The 17477-nt window shown below is 36.4% G+C and overlaps 1 long non-coding RNA gene across 1 annotated transcript; it reads right to left on the minus strand.

The window, feature by feature from the left end:
- Nucleotides 1–15619: 15619 nt before the first annotated feature.
- Nucleotides 15620–16314, minus strand: LOC138337576 (uncharacterized). The gene is made up of 2 exons (XR_011210872.1): nt 16094–16314; nt 15620–15928 (listed from the first exon to the last, which is right to left on the minus strand). It is a non-coding gene; the product is annotated as an uncharacterized lncRNA (long non-coding RNA).
- Between the last annotated feature and the right edge of the window lie 1163 nt (nt 16315–17477).

Genomic DNA, 17477 nt, shown 5'->3' on the forward strand with positions numbered 1-17477 from the left:
ATGTCCACTATCCCGGTAGTTACGAAAAATATCTATGTGCCAAATGGGCACTCCTGCAGCCCTGCACAACTTAAAAATCATACAGGGAAAAGGTTAAGTGGTAGAGGCCTTAAAATCTCTCTCATGGATGACAGACAGCAACAGCCTCGGAAAATCAATCTCGAACCCGACTACCATAGATAGCAACCAAGACCGCTCTATCCCACGTTAGTATGTTGTCTGTAGCTGTGGATGATAGAAAGTGGCGGACCAAAAGCCAGATGAACTTCGCTGCAAACGTTAGGTTGACCTTCTTGATAACGCCTCTAGAGTCCATCACCAATTTGCGCCCTCACGGTCTACGGATATGTGCTGGGCAATCCAACTCTTAATGGTCTCTCTCAGATTTTTGTCTCGATGGAAATGGCCCTGCTTAATCACATCCCACCTATATTCAAACTCGAGGGGTAAGGGGGACCCTGTTAGGATCAGTATCTGCACCATATAAGAAACGCCGAATAGTAGTCAAAGAGTTATTCACCAGGGATTAGACCGTCTATCTAAAGAACCCGCGGAGAATTGGTACGTAAGAAGTGTAGAATTCGCGCACCAAATCCTCCCTGTAGCGTCCCACACTCTTAGCCATCCACTGGAGTTGGTGGTGTCTGAATGGGTCATGTATTGTAGGGACAGTGTGCAAACTCCTTGTAAGAACCCGCCGCTAAACTATCAGAGTCCGAGTCATAACCCCTTTATCATTAATCAGCTTAGCGTCCCTGTATATCTGGTGCTTCCCCTATACGTACCACCGATTAGGCTGATCAGCAACCGGTGTATGATCCTCATGTCGGAGTGTCGGAGAAAACTCAAAACTCTGGGACTCATCAGACGAGTCATGGTGTACAGCAGTGGATCCCTGTGAACCGAAACCTGAGGCAGTGGCCTCATTCGACTCTGCAGAGTGGGCATACTCCGAACCAGAAGACTCCTTGGAGCCATACGCTCCTTCATAACCTAAGGTAGACCTACATGGTGTGCCAGTCAGTGTACACTCCTCATCAGACTCGGAGGTAGTGACTACGTCGAGTGCCACCTTCTTGGGCGTGCCCCAAGTTTCTCGAACAACAGGTGTTGGAGTCTTTTTGCATGGGGGCACATACTCAAGATCTAGCTCATCATTGAAAGAGACAATCAAACGCCAGGATGGTGCCACGGACTTGCACTGTCCCCTAGAATAGACAATATCTAGCTTGGAAGCCATTGATACATGCAAAGGAGAGTTATTAGTTTTATTGTAATCATCCTACAGACACAACAGAAGCAAAAAAAATTGGAACAAAAGACATAGTAGAAGTGTAGAACTTCAGAACTGGTCGACGGGCACTATCGATGGTCCATCGATGGAATGACGGTCCATCGATAGGGTCTATCGGTGGACACTTAGCACATTTCATAAGCTACATGCCCACAAAAGTTGCAGTTAAAAACGGTGGACGTGCAGAATGGCCCATCAATGAATCGACAGACAGCAATAAACTTCCATCGTCCCAGGGTTAAGCAAATACGTGGTGCAACTATTGACAAACCCTATCGATTGAATGATGGTCCGTAGACGGGGTCTCATACTTCCGGTTAGAGACAGGTTTCTCAGACATCCATTGCACCCCACAACTAGACAAGTTAAAGCACATCAAGACACACAACTATCAATAGCAATCATCAAACAATTTCTTCATTCCTAGGGCTTCGAATATTCCAAAATTGATAAAAAAATTCTAAGAGATTATTAAGTCCTAAGTCAGAAACCACAAATCAAACAACACTCAAAGTTTACTTAGACAGTTATCACCGCGAACCCATTCACTTTCCGTCATTCTAAGGGACAAGGAACTCAATTTTAACTAGTTAATCAAGTAAATTTGTCCCTACGTCAAGACCCACATACAATTTAATCATATTCGTATACAAATAAATGAGAATTCAGTTAGCGGATGAGAATGACATACTTGTACGATGTAGTGGAGTGAATGTGAGGGTGAAATTTGTAACAACAAGTGACAAGCCAGCCTTTAAACACCGATCGGAAAATAGAAGAGATGGATATGGAATTTGGGAGAGTAGGGTTTAGGGAAATTGGAGATGGTGAGAGAGTGAGAAATCAGAGAGGAATTGTGATGGAATGAATTAGGGAGTGAATGGGTGAATAAGGGAATAAGGGGACGAAAATGTTTGGGGGAGAATTTGAATAGGTGGGGAGTAACTTAAGGGGTGATTTTAAATATATAACCTGGTCGGGTCGGGTCAGGGTTTTAGGGAACTTATGATTTCCCATCGACGGACCGTAAGTCGGTCGACTGTCTGTCGACTACTCCGTCGATTGTGCCCTAACTTAGACAATATTAAAAATCATACATGGGATCCACGGACACCATAGATGGTTCCTCGATGGAGACGGCTTGTTGGTTGGTCCGTAGATCAGTGCACCAGACCAATTTCTGCAGATTTCCTTAGATTTAGTACCTGCACATTGAGCACCCAATAAGCCTTTCTTTTTTTGTATTTTCTGAAAACTTTTTAGAAACGGACCCTAAACTAGTCTCTAGCCAACAGACTTAAGAGAAATAAAAGAAAATTCACACATGACATTTAGTAAAGACCGAAATAATGCAACTATTCCTACAAAGAAAAAAACTATTATTGGCTAGAGGATACATATTGGGTTGCCTCCTAATCAGCGGTTGATTTAAGGTCGTGGAATGATGCAAGTCTCTTGATTACTCGGACTTCATCAAGATGGTGTTCCTCAACCACTTCATTCTTATTTTTTGTATGCCCAAGGTAGATTTTGATTCTTTGCCCATTTATCATGAACCTTGCACCGTCCTTGTTCTCCAACTCAACTGCACCATGAGGGAATACTTTAGTGATCAAGAAAGGACTAGTCCATTTGGACTTGAGTGTGCCAAAAAAAAAGCACAACCTAGAGTTGAACAAAAGCACCAAGTCCCTGACCGCAAATTTGTGCTTATCTATATTTTGGTCATGGTACTTCTTCATATTTTCATTGTAGAAGGTTGAACTTTCATATGACTTCAAGCGAAACTCATCAAGCTCTTTTATCCCATTTAATTTCTGTTCCGCAGCTTCATTGCAATCCATCTTCAATTTCTTCATCGCCCACATGGCCTTGTGATCTAACTCAACTGACAAGTGAAAAGCCTTCCCAAATACAAGTTGATATGGAGACATTCCTATAAGAGTCTTGTACGTTGTCTGGTAGGCCCAAAGAGCATCATCAAGCCTCTTTGTCCAATCCGTTCTACAAGCATTCACTGTTTTTGCAAGAATTTGCTTGATTTCTTTGTTTGACACCTCAACTAACCCACTAGTCTGTGCATGGTAAGGAGTGGATTCACTTTGGCGAACCCCATATTTCTCCAATCACCCTTTGAACAACTTGTTGCAAAAGTGGGATACGCCATCACTAATAATGGCCCTAGGGGTGCCAAACCTAGAAAATATATTATTTTTCAAGAACGTGGTGACACTCTTCCCTTTATTATTTGCAAGTGCTATGGTTTCCACCCATTTTGACACATAATCAACCCCACAAGAATATACTTCATCCCATGAGAACTCACAAAAGGGACCATAAAGTCAATGACCTATACATCAAACAACTCAATTACAAAAATGGGATTCAAAATGAGTTCTTGCCTTCTAGAAATACCTCCATCTCATTGGAACCTATCACATGCCTTGGAGAACTCATGAGAATCTTGGTGGATTGTTGTCCAGTAGTACCCACGCTGCATTATGGGCAGTCCGGATACCACTATGATGCCCACCCACATGCGAGGAGTGGCATGCTTCCAAAACACTTAGCATCTCAACTATCGGCATACAACAAAAAATAAGACCATCAGCACAACTCCTATATAAGTATGGCTCATCCCAAAAGAATTTTTTCACATCATTCATCAACATTTTAGTTTGATGAAAGCACAAGTTCGATGGAACAATATCACTAGCCAAATTATTCACAAAATCGGTGAACCATGGAATCAAGTCATGAGAAGCGACCAATACATGATGATTAGGGAAATTATCATTAATTTCAAAACTTTTCACCCAATTCTCGCATAGCTTCATCCTCTAATCTTGATAAGTGATCGGCAACTCTATATTCAGTCCATTTTCTATTTTTCACTTAATAATCAAATTCTTACAACAGAAAAAAACCCATTTGATCAACCTTGGTTTCGCATCCTTCTTTGCTATCAAATATCTCAAGGCATAATGAATAGTTTGCACAATGACTCTCGTTCTAAGAAAGTAGGAGCAAAAATTTTTGAAAGCAAAAACCACCACAAAGAGCTCTTGTTCAGTCACAGTATAGTTTTTTTGAGCTTCATTAAGGGCCTTACTGGCGTAATAAATGGGGTGAAGATTTTTATCCCTTCTTTGACCCAAAACTACACCAAGAGCAACCCCACTAGCATCGCACATCACCTCAAATGACTTAACCCTATCCAGGGAAATAATAATGGGCGTAGACACCAACTTCTCCGTCAACTCACCAAACGCCTTTAGACAGGATACATCAAAATAAGACTTACATTCTTTCTCAAGTAACTTGCATAGAGGATGTGAAATTTTTGAGAAATCCTTAATAAATCTTCTGTAGAAGTCCGCATGCCTAAGAAAACTCCTCACACCTTTTACAGAGATGGGAGGTGGAAGTCTCTCTATCACCTCAACTTTTGCTCAATCAACCTCTATCCCCTTATCTGATATGTGATGACCCAATACAATACCCTCTTTCACCATGAAGTGTCATTTTTCCCAATTTAGGACAAGGTTGCAATCTTCAAACCTTTTGAGACCCTCAGCCAAGTTACTCAAACAACACTCAAAGGAGTCTCCAACCACTAAAAAATCATCCATAAACAGCTCAATAGTGTCTTCCACCATATCGGAGAATATCAACATCATACATCTCTGAAAAGTAGTCGGTGCATTACACAACCCAAAAGGCAATCTCTTGAAGGCGAAAGTTCCATAAGGGCAACTAAAGGTGATTTTCTCTTGATCTTCTGCTGCAATAGAGATTTGGTTGTAACCCGAATAACCATCAAGAAAATAATACCACCCCTTTCCAGCAAGCCTATCCAATATCTAATCCATAAAAACTATCCATTCGGTCACCGGTCTCATTGGAACAAGTTCATTCTTCTCATTAGGGACCATAGTCATTCGCCCCCCCCCCCCCCTTTTGGGCACACACTGGACAGAGCAAACCCAACTACTATTGAAAATCGGATATATGAATGCAGCATCCAAACACTTGATAATCTCTTTCCTCACTACCTCTTGCATAGGTAGATTTCACCGTATTTGATGCTCAATACTTAGGTTATGATAGGGCATGATTTGGATTTTGTTTGAAAAAATATCATGTGGAATCCCAATAATGTCCGCAATAGTCCAACCAATGGCTTGTTTAAACCTTTTTAACACTTCTACAAGACATTCCACATTCAAAACCGATGCAATGATTACTGGCAAAGTATCATCTTTTCCCCAGAAAACATACCTCAGATGAGCTTGTAGAGCCTTAAGCTCCAATTTTGGGGCCTCCTCAATAGATGGTTTCGCGGGTGGAGACACGTGATGCTTCATATCTTACTCTAACATCTTTGGTTTCAACCTCCCATCACCTCGATCAAGTTCCTCAACCAATGACCCATACTCTTCAATACCATCACTCTCAAAATTAATGATCACTGCCGCTAGTGCCTCAACACCAAGGCGCTCTTCTATTTGTACCTCAGACGAACTCTCAACCCTGTAGGATATCTTCAATACCGATTGGAGCTCTCTACTCTGCCTCATGGACCTACAAATGTTGAAATTCTCTTCTTCATTCTTTAACCAATACTTCATCTACCTTTTCTCTATGTCAACCAAGGCAGGACCTGTAGCAAGGAACGGCCTTCCAAGAATAATAGGCACCTCAAAGTCCACCTCACAGTCAAGAATCACAAAATCAGCCGTAAATATAAACGACTCCACCTTCACTAATACATCATGGATTATCCTAATAGGAATCTTCACCGTTCGATCGGCCATCAGTTACCGCATCGCATTGGGCTTTGGGTCACCCAAACCCAACTTCTTGTAAATAAAGAGAGGAATGGAATTTATGTTTGCCCCAAGATTACATAGAGCTTTAGCAAAGTGTAACAACCCGATTGTACATGGAATAGTGAAAGCACTCGGTATTTTATATTTTGCACAGGAGACCTTGTCGCAATAGCAGTATAATGTTGTATCCGATCATTATCCTCAAAACTAACTGGTCTTCATAAACTTGGCATAACCAAGCATTTTTTCAATAGCTTCTATCAAAGGGACCTAGATGGAAAGCTTTTTCAACATAGTAATAAAAAGCCGGTATTTACCATCCTCGTTCTTTTTCACCAATCTTTGCGGGAATGGAGGTGGTGGTCTAGGAATGGGAGTCACCTTTTGGGTATCTCATCTTTTTTCCCCGATTTGTCTACCAATTCACCACGAACTTCCACTACCTCATCATCTCATCTTCTACGCTAGACGGCATAGGTGGATCAATGGTTTTCTTACCTCCTCGAGTAGTAACTACCATGCAATGTCCATCATTTTTTGGATTTGGGATGGTATTGCTAGGAAGAGAACCCGATTGGCGTGGGTTCACAGTAGAAGACAATTTGGTCATTTGCATCAAGATGCTTGATTGAGATTGCATGTGCATCCATCTTTTTCCCAATATAAGCTAAATCACCTCTCATTTCTTTGGCATGCTCATCACTAGCATCAAACCTCCTCATCATCTTTTGCAACATAACCTCAACTCGCGCCATACTACATGTGTCATCCCTAGGAGCAACTTTCCAATTTTAAGGTGGAGCATAAATCCTAATCCGATCGTTTCTGTTACTATATTTTACCCCGGTTGAAGTTGTTGTTGCGGTTATAGTTTCCATCTCGAACATAGTGACCATATTTGTTGTTATTCCCATAGTTTCGACCTTGATTTCCTTTACCGTGGTGACAATTCTCCTTATTGGAGCCTTGGAAGTTCGGTCAGAAACCCCCCGTCTGCTCATTTATTGCATAAGAGTCTTCCTCATAGTAAAATATATCTACCGGCGGTGGTGGCTTAGTCAAATAATTCATCGCATTCACTTTCTCTGCACCCCAGTTCTATACCAACCTAAGCTCAGTCCTCATTTGAGACATCTCTTCACGAATCTCATCTGCGACTAGGTTGTGTGTAGCTTGCACTGCCAAGGTGTTTATCCTAGTGTTCGACTTCCTAGTGCTTCAAGCTTTGTTACTTTAGGAAATTTTCTCCAACTTTTCTGCGATCTCTTCATAAGTGCACTCACCATAAGAACCACTCGCAATAGTATCAAGTAACGCCTTATTGTTATCATCTTGCCCCATATAGAAGTACTCTTTCAATGATTCATCATACATGCGGTGGTTTGGGACACTTCTCACAAATGAGGTGAACCTATCCCAAGAACTACTTACCGACTCCCCAGGAAATGCCACAAAGTTGTTCACCCTATCTTTGTGGCAAAGGTTTTTAGAAATTAGGTAATACCTTGCTAGGAACACATCCCTCAACTTCTCCCAAGTATAGATCAAATTATAAGGCAACTCAGTAAGCCAAATTGCGGCCTCTACCATCAGTTAGAGGGGAAACACCCTTAATCCAATGATATATATGTCCAACTCCGGCCTCCCTATACAAATCTTGCACACCAACCTCAATTTGGCGATTTGACATGTGGATCCTCAGATGGTAGCCCCGAAAACAAACCTCTAGCGGTGAGCATCTGCATCAAGCTACTAGTTACCACGAATGCATGACCTTGTTGCAGTAGAGGTCCGATAAGAGGTCCATCCGAATCGGCGATGTTAACATTGCCCTTATAATACTCTTGAAGGCATGGGGTAGGAGGTTTTCTCCTCAAAGCGCCCTCATCGGGGTTTTCCACGATGAGCATCAACGGGTGGAGGATGTTGACGGTTGATCCCATCAGCAAGGTTAGCAGGATTCTGTGGATCGTTCGTTTTGCATAGTGTATGATTCAGTTCTTAATCAAACCGAAGTGTTGGTTCTCTTCGACTACGTGTACTTGGCATACACTAGAGCTAGACCTAAAAGACACAAAAAAACTAAGAAACAAAGTAAAATTAGGAAATTATTGACTAAATTTTGTAATTGCACTTAAAGTTAATCTAAAGGCCACTTTCCCCGGTAGCGGCGCCAAAATTTGATACGCTTAAATTAAACTTTCCTAAAGAAGTAACTGTTACCCAGAGGTTCATTTAATTATTTCTTAGTAAAATAAGTAGCAAAACTAAAACTTTGGTGTTTATCAAGTGATGAGAAAAACTGGGGTGTAAGTGTTCCCTAGAGGTTCATAACACGGTAATCCTAGCTATAACAATTCTTTTCTAGTGTCTTGCATGCAAAGGAGTAAGGTAGGTATCTCTAACTCCTTGGTCCGAAAACTAGAAAATTTTACCATGCACCTTGGTCCGACTACGTATGTCTAATTTACTAAACCTTACATTTACCTCATATTAAGCATCACTCAATGTATATCTAAGTTACTACTTCGCACCAATTGAAACTAGCCTATTGGATAGTGTCCACTAAATCAATGTTGATAATTCTTTTCCTATTAACTATCCCCTTGGTTTGGCAAGTAAAAATAGGGCAAGGTCAAACACGTGCACTCGTTAAAAATACTTCTAAACGAAAGAATTATCAATACATGCAAGAATTTATTCTAGAATTGTTATTTAGCTAGTTTTACCTTGTTAATTACCCATGGTTCCCACAACCCTAGTTGTGGATTTAGTTATCCATTCCTAAGAATACACAATTCATGATTGTTAAGCAATAATTCAGGTACTTACTTTGACAAGTTTGAAGAAAATCCAGAAATAACACTTGAAATAGCAAAATTAACTTGTAAATTAATTCCGGAAATTTGACATAATAGCCCAAGTTGCAAAGTCGATTCCCAAGAACTAAAGTATGAAAAATAATAAAAATTCTAACCCCAAAACCGAAGTTTTTATCCCTATCTATAATAACAAAGTCCTGAATTAAAAGGAGTTCAAAATAAGGAAAGTCTCTCTACAAACGTGTCTTCAATCGACAACTCCACTGACAGTCGGTCGATGGAACGACGGGCCGTCGACTGCCTCCGTCAATCTATACTTAGCATCTTGTTCAGCCTTCATTTTTTGCATCTTCTCTTATCCAATCGACGGACCGTGCTATTGGTCCATCGATGCATTTACTATCCATCGATGCCTTCGTTGTTCCATACTTATTTATTTCTTCAACACCGAATATTGGACTAATCTCTGATCTGATCGACGGTCTACCAAGACGGTCCATCAATCATTCAACAGACCATCTACCCTTCCGTAGTCCCACAGTTGGTCAGAATTCTCCGAGTTTCTTCAATATGCTCGAACCTTCAGATAACGGTTGCCACCTACGGTCCATAGATGGCTTCGTGGGTCACCTGTTCTGCACAATCTTCTGGATTTCTGTTTTGGACAACTTTTCTGGAAAAACACAAATAAAAACACATCAAAATTACTACAAAAAGCTCCTAGACACACATTAAACTTAAGAATAAAGCATTAAGAGTATCATGAAATCAAAGTACATCAGAGCCTCCCTTCATTCAGAGGATATCTTTATCATCGGTTAATTATTTTTTCTTAGCTTTCAATTGTTAGGATTATTGGGGGTCCGATACCAACATCCATCTTTATTTTATAGGCTTCATAGACAGAAATTGTTTGTTTTATGTAGTCGTTTCATTTCATTTGTAAACAATAAGAAGTTTCCATATTGGCTAAGTATTACATTTAAGGTTTTTTTTTTTGAGTTATCTCTTAAGTTCAAGTCTTTGGCTTTGTCAAGTAAGCCAAGTCAAGGGTTAGCTCAAGACCAGCAATGGTAATTGGGTGCCTGCCATGTCCAGGGTGTAGGTTCGGGGCGTGACAACTCATTTCAATGTGTCCATCTCTTTTGGAAGAAAATACATTCAGAATTTGCTAAGAAGTATTTCCTTGAGCCCAATAAAATTTAATGCTTCATATTCTAGAGGGTGGATCTTGGTCTATCATATGCACTATTAGAACAGGAAATGCTAAAGTTTATTCTGGTTGGAAGGCATTCGTCCTAGAAAATAAGGTGATAGTTGATGATGTTTGTGTATTTGAATTGATTAAGGGCGCTCAGCTCTGTGTAAACATCAAAATATTTTGTGCAGCTGGGAGCACACTAATGTACGATATAGTCACAAAAGTGCCAGGAGTTTATGATAGTAAAAGGAAGGTTATCAAAGTTAATAACTATATTCCAAGTTCTCAACCCAAAGTAGTCCGAATCAAGGAATTAAGACACCAGGCAAGGGGTTCATCTGGTCTCAACTCAAAAACAAAAGGTGATAAAGTCAAATTCTCCTAAAGATAGTCTTAAGCATACAACATTCGTTGTACTATTAATTTTTTTGATCATTTAATTATAGTTATATTGGTTTTGAATTTTTTCAGAAGAACATGATAAAGGAACTGAGATTGGTCATTCTGTTAAGATTTTGGGTCATTGTCGATTGGGACATGGCAGCAAAAGAAAGAAACCAGAAAAGGAGATAGTGGATGATGTTTCGGTTGACGTTCACACCAAAAGTATCAAGGTGGAACAGTCAGAAGAGGATGTAGATTCACTGTCTTTCTCAAGAAAACTCAAAAGTATGTTTACTCTGGCTTACTAATAGAATAGATCATCTACTTCCATACCATTTTAGTACCAATATATTGATTTTGAGTTTCTATTTGGAGAAAGCGGAGAAAGTTTTAGGATGCACACACAACAAACTGAGATGGCTTATGCTAAGAGAATGACAGTACTGGACAAAGTAAGGACAATCGCATATCAAAGAGCAAGCTTTCAAATACTAGAATGTATTTGTTTTAACTTTTATGGAGCCATCATATGTCTCAAAACCATACAATCTGGTAAGATACTTTACATACTTGTCAATACTTTGATTTTTATTCAATCCATATGGATGCATCATCTCATGCTCTATTTACCAGCTACATCTCTTTTGACAGCACATATGTTTATTATTTGCTTGAAAATATTTTCAAAAGAAATTTGGCGATTTAGTGTGTCATGTTCCTGGCAGGGGATCTTGGTATGTCAAATATGACCTTGGGATATCAGAAGAAACAATCGCCTTACTTGGAGATCGTTTGGCTAGACAATAAGTTAAAAATTGGTGATGTTTGTGCATTTGAATTGATTAAGCGTACTCAACCCTTTTTAGATGTCACTATATTTCGTGCAGCCGAGAAGAAACCAACACATAAAATAGATGAAGGTGTTTCTGATTTTAAAGATAAGATAACCAAAACTAGAGTATAGAAGTTTATGTTAGTTGATGAAATGTCTGATTTACTTTGCAAGACTAAATGAGCATTCAACTCAAAAATATCATTCAAAATAGTTCTATCGAATATTAATATTCATTTTAATTTACTAACCTAAAATAAGAAAGATGTATTGTTGTACTACCGGATTGATAATTCCATATTTCTTTTAGTAAGTGTTTTATATTGATTGTTTTAAACTTTTTATCACTATCATTGCAATTGAAACTTAATGAAACTAAAGTAATTTCTTGTCCTTAAGACATGAGATTTGGAAGGTATATTCATTACGTACTTTTTCTTAGTGCCTCTTGGTTTAGTACGAAACTAGGCAAAAGAAAAACCTACTCATAAGGGCCAAGGGGAGTGTAGTATATGTTTTGATTTTAAAAATGTTCATATAGTACATATACCTTTTAAATAATTCACATCAATGAATTAACTCAAAAATATAAATTGCTTAAAATTTATTTCAATATACTAAAAAAAGATGATTCTAGAATCGCGTCAAGCGCGGCAAATTTCACTAGTTAAAGAGAGTAAATAAGTGGTATTTAATAGGGTTAGGTGAATGAGTCTTAAATCATATATCATATATATTATTATAAGAGGGAAGAATCTAAGTAAAAATTTAAATTACAATTTTACCCCTACATTAAACTAAAATCATATATTATTATAAGTGGGAAAAATCTAAGTAAAAATTTGAATTACAATTTTACTCTTATATTAAATTAAAATTTTAAAAAGTATTTGATAAATTAAATAAATTTAACATGATAGTTAATGCATACAATATTTTTTTCATCTTCCTCTAATGAATGTTTGACAATTTATTCTTTAAAGAAAACTTCTATAAAATGATAATTTTGATGCAATAACTTATCCAACTCCCATTTAATTTAATTTTAGCAGAGTATAATAAAGGGTAAGTGTGGAGGATTATTCATGTTGTAATAGTCAGTTTACTTTTCAGTTTAAATGATTTTGGCTTTTGATCTTCCTCTGGTAATACTAATAATTATGAATAGTTTCTTATATCTTTTATTATGGTACATAAATGAATAATTTATACTTTACATCTTTTTTATGTCAGAGTTATTACCCTATACAAACTATTGACCCTTCTCATTTGAACTTGCTATGCTCCATACCTAATTTTGCATTGTATAGCATCATTTGGACGTGTACGTAATCAATTATTTTTCATGTTAAACCAGTTTTGTGTTCAATTTATGTTTAATATGTACTATTTAAGTTGTGTATTTATGTGTATATTATTTCTATGGAAAAAGAATATTGTACTTATATATTTTTTATGAAGTCTTTCCAACAGGAAATGTTATTTTTTTTCAATTGTTTCTTGGCATCCGTATGATAAGATGATGTAGTGATACAACCCGTGTTAAATAGGTGTAGTATGATTTATTTATTTTTCCCTCTTTCACTTTTGATGATCAATCTCTCATAATTTTATGGTTTTGGTTGGTTAATGACCATGTCATTTTTTTTCTCGGGTGGATAAAAATATGTGCTTTAGACAATTATCCAAACATGTGAGTGTAATTATAAACTAAGAAATCTATTTGACAGGTACGGAAGCTTGATAGCCTTGTGCTTAGCTCCAAACCTTTGCTTGATATATCCTCTGTATTATCCAATTAAATCTTCTAGTTTGATCTCATGGTCTCTCCTAGAAAAATTATGAATCGAATCAAATGGAAGGCTATAATTATTGTTTAGAGATATTGAAGTACATTATATATCGTAATAGGTTAGAACATAACATAATATTGTTTCAATTTTATTTCTAATGGTTTAACGATGTATATTTATGTTAATTCTTTTAATATCTTTAACATTTAATGTATATAGCTCAATTAAATAATTTAAACGTATAGCATTGTAGCTATAAACATACAGTTGAATAATAATAATAATAATAATAATAATAATAATAATAATAATAATAATAATAATAATAATAATAATAATAATAATAATAAGGGATGATGCACAAATGTACAAGTACCCCGTCAACCTATGCCCGAAATATCAGAGACACACTTATACTATATTAAGGTCTTATTACCCCTTAACTTATTTTATTAGTAATAATTTTCTACACCTTTTCAGCCTACATGGAACTATCTTGTGGGTCCAACGATGGTTGAATTTTTTTCAAGCTAGTGTCAAGTAGGCCGAAAAGGGGTAGAAAATTACTTCTAAAATAAGTTCAGGGGGGAAATAGAACCTTAGTATAGTATAAGTGTATCGCTGAGACTTCGCGCATAGGTTGAGGGGAGGGATACTTGTGCATTTTCCCAAATAATAATAATAATAATAATAATAATAATAATAATAATAATAATAATAACAACAACAACAACAACAGTAATAAGAATAACAATAATAATAATAAGAACAACAACAACAACCATAATAATAATAATAAGATGGAATACACATGCAAAGCACGTGTCCAAATACTAGTAAAAGTCAAAAAAAAGGAATTTTCTTATCATTCCAAGACAAAGCAATATATAGTAGTCATCACAGGCATCATGTGAGTGAGATATATAATACAATCCTCGTGAGACAAGCATTGCATTGTCCTCGTGAATCACAATTCTATATATAATAACTGGTTCTTCAACAATTTCCCATCCTATCGTCGATCATGGTAAAGTCTTCTCCAACAATCATAAGTTCATCCAAACGATTATTTTCTCTGATGAATTATGTCATATCATAAGTACTACTTGTAAAACTCTTTCAACTATGGAATCTGAATTGTGGCTTGTGCATCTGCAGTGCAAAAAGTTGTTTGGTTAAAGAGATTATTTGAGCATTTGAGTATTGCAAAGAATTTTAAGGGTCCCATGATTCTATATTGTGATAATCAAGCGGTTATCGCATAACAAAGGATCCTAAGTATAACAGCAAGACCAAACACATTGATATCAAGTATAACTTTATGAGAGACATGGTGGCAAGTGGAGAAATAACTTTGCAATACATTCCTACACGTGAAATGATAGTTTATCCTTTTACGAAGGCCATTTCTAGAGACTTTTTTTAAAAAAACGTGTTAAGTCTATAAGTTTGTGTAGAACATGATGATATTAGTATTGTAAATTAACTTGATTGTTATAATATTCTTCTATATAAAAATATTGAGTTTAAGTTCAAATGTAGTATGCATGTGATATTTTATAAGAAATAAAGTATGTCAAACAAGTCGCATGATTGCCTCTATCACACTAGCAATCACCTCTTATGTCGAGGAACATAAAGAGATGAATTTCACCACCATATTATGACTTTTTTTATGAGTCACACAAATATTTCTATGAAAATATGTGTTTATGGATTACTGGAAAAGAGAAAGTAGGATTCAACATCTTGAGGTGTTTAAATCGAGGTCTGTACAATGTTGGATACTCGAAAAGATGAGATACATACACCAGTTTAAGGTGAAAAATTTGTAACACGTGTTTCATACCACGTGTGTCAAGCGATACAAGTGTCAAAGAAAAAATATTCTCTCCTTCTTCATTGTGTGAGACCCAGAAAAGTCAAATTGACTTTTCAATTAAATATCATTTGACCTTTTGCTATTTGAAGTTTCAATCATTGTTTCTACTTTAGCATGTTACTAATAGTTATGAATTATTTGGCAATGCAGTGCATGCCTAAGAAAGCAGATAGATTCGAGTAGAAAGGAAAGACAAATAAATAGATAATAAACTTATATACACAAGTCGGCTATTGCACTACTCATATTGATATTAAGTGTGAATGTGTGTATTAAATTTAACTATAAACCGATTAATGTCCTTGAGTGGATGAGGGGTCAAATAAGTAAAACTGAAGTAGTGAATGAAGTCTGGGGTATTGTGAGTAATAATATTCTTATATAAGTAGTGAATTCCTTTCATATGTGATTGGATTCCTATGCGGGGCTTGTATAACCATAAGGGTAAGCTCTTGATACTCACAGGTCGCACTATGTATTTAATGTATAAAGTGTGTGTCTAATTGATGTTTTGTTGTCTTAGGTCTCGTTCACCATGTGCGAAGTGGGACATGTAAGTTTTGGCTCATGAATCTCCAATGTGGATCGACCCGACCCGATCCAAAATATTATGTGTAAATTAGAGATATGATTTATTTTAAAATAAAGGTGGAAACAGTTACTACATAATTGTTCCAATAAAAAAAAACCTTTTTTTAATATAGAAATCTTACGCTCAGAATACCATATGGATAGAAACAGAGAAAAGGGGAAAACTCTTAACACAACATTTTTCTTAGAAAGGGACACTAACCAAAAACATACTTAGTTTGTGGATCATTTCTTGTTTCCTTGAACTCAAATATTGCTTGGAGCAATTCTTCAAAGAAATAGATTCCGTCGATTTTTCTGCTTCAAAATAAGGTACACAATTGTCAACTCCGTTCTAAAAATTCTACAGTAAGGTTTATTTATACATTGTGTTTTCGGATTTGCTAAATTATTCATTCCATTACATACTAACTATGTTTTTCGAAAATCTAATGATTGATGAATATGTTTAATAGACTATACCGTTGAGATTCTCCCAAAGTACAGACATAATCTACACGAAGAATATGACGTTGGTTAATGAAGAAGGAGTAGAATGGAGAGTGGAAATAGAGTATAGTAGGAGTATGGTGATCATAAAATAAGGATGGACTGCATTTCGAAAAGATAACAAGATAGATAATGGTGAAACTTGTCACTTTAAATCGATTCAGGGCCATATTGCAAATGTTATGCAGATTCACAAAATCCAACACCACGTTACTTGCAATAAATTAGCTACAATTTCTTTGGATTGCATTCTGGGTATTTAAGTTTGTCTTAGGAAGATGCTAGGAAAATGTTATATTTGTTTGCTTTAAAAAAGACAGATAAACTTGCACTTAATTTGTTTCTGCATAAATTGTCTTCATATTATTACAAGTATATGCATTCATCAAGTGCTCTATCAAGCATTTTATTTTGCAAACGTTATGAAATGTTACTCTTGGCTGGTTTGGGCTTATATATGTTAAAATCTTTTTTTAGTTGTTAATTATTTATAGGAAATGAATTACTATTTTGCCGCTTTCTGAATAATTATAAGTTATGATGGAAGAAAAAATAAAACAATCACCTTATCACTTACGTTAATATCACCTTCGTCTTAAAATGGTTATCATGTTCTGTTTATCGAGACCTAAATCCACTAGCCCCACAAGATAAAGGAGGATTAGAATCAAGCCAGGATTGAGGGACCATAAAAGAGAAAAAACTCTTTCAAAACATACTAATATCTTTCTATTCCCTTCAAGATGGAATCACCTAAGAAGGCCCAAAGCATTGTAAAAACTATGCTCGTAGATGAGCAGCACACAAGCCTTAAAAAGGATGAGCAACAAAAAATATAAGAAACTACCACAAGAGGATGAAAAATGTGACCACATATTATTCTACAACAAGGACCTTGATTCATCAGCATATACATTTTATATGTCAAAAGTGAAATTCGAATTTTGTTGCCTCCAAACCCTAAGAAAATTTTCACCTTACTTATTCCAATAATTTCACCTTTCTTTCCATGTATAAAAGTTACACTGGCCCTTGGAACTCAGTAGACCAAGGAGAAATTGGGTTCGCCTATAATACTCATTTCAAATTCACTACTCGGCAAAGTTATGATCATATTTTCACATCACCTTTATTAGGGCCTCTCTTTTGATTAATAAATACTTTAGTAGTGAAAATAATAAGTAAAAAATATACTAATTAAAAATAAGGATAAAATGACAATGACAATGAAAATAAACATCCAACAACTCCATACATGATTACTATTTATAGATTCATACAAGAATTTGATAGAAGAAAATTAAAGAGACATGTAATTAATTAAGTGAAAATACAAAAGGATTGAGGTTTTATATAA

This window comes from Solanum lycopersicum, chromosome 7, assembly GCF_036512215.1.
Source record: "Solanum lycopersicum chromosome 7, SLM_r2.1".
NCBI classification, from domain to species: Eukaryota; Viridiplantae; Streptophyta; class Magnoliopsida; order Solanales; family Solanaceae; genus Solanum; species Solanum lycopersicum.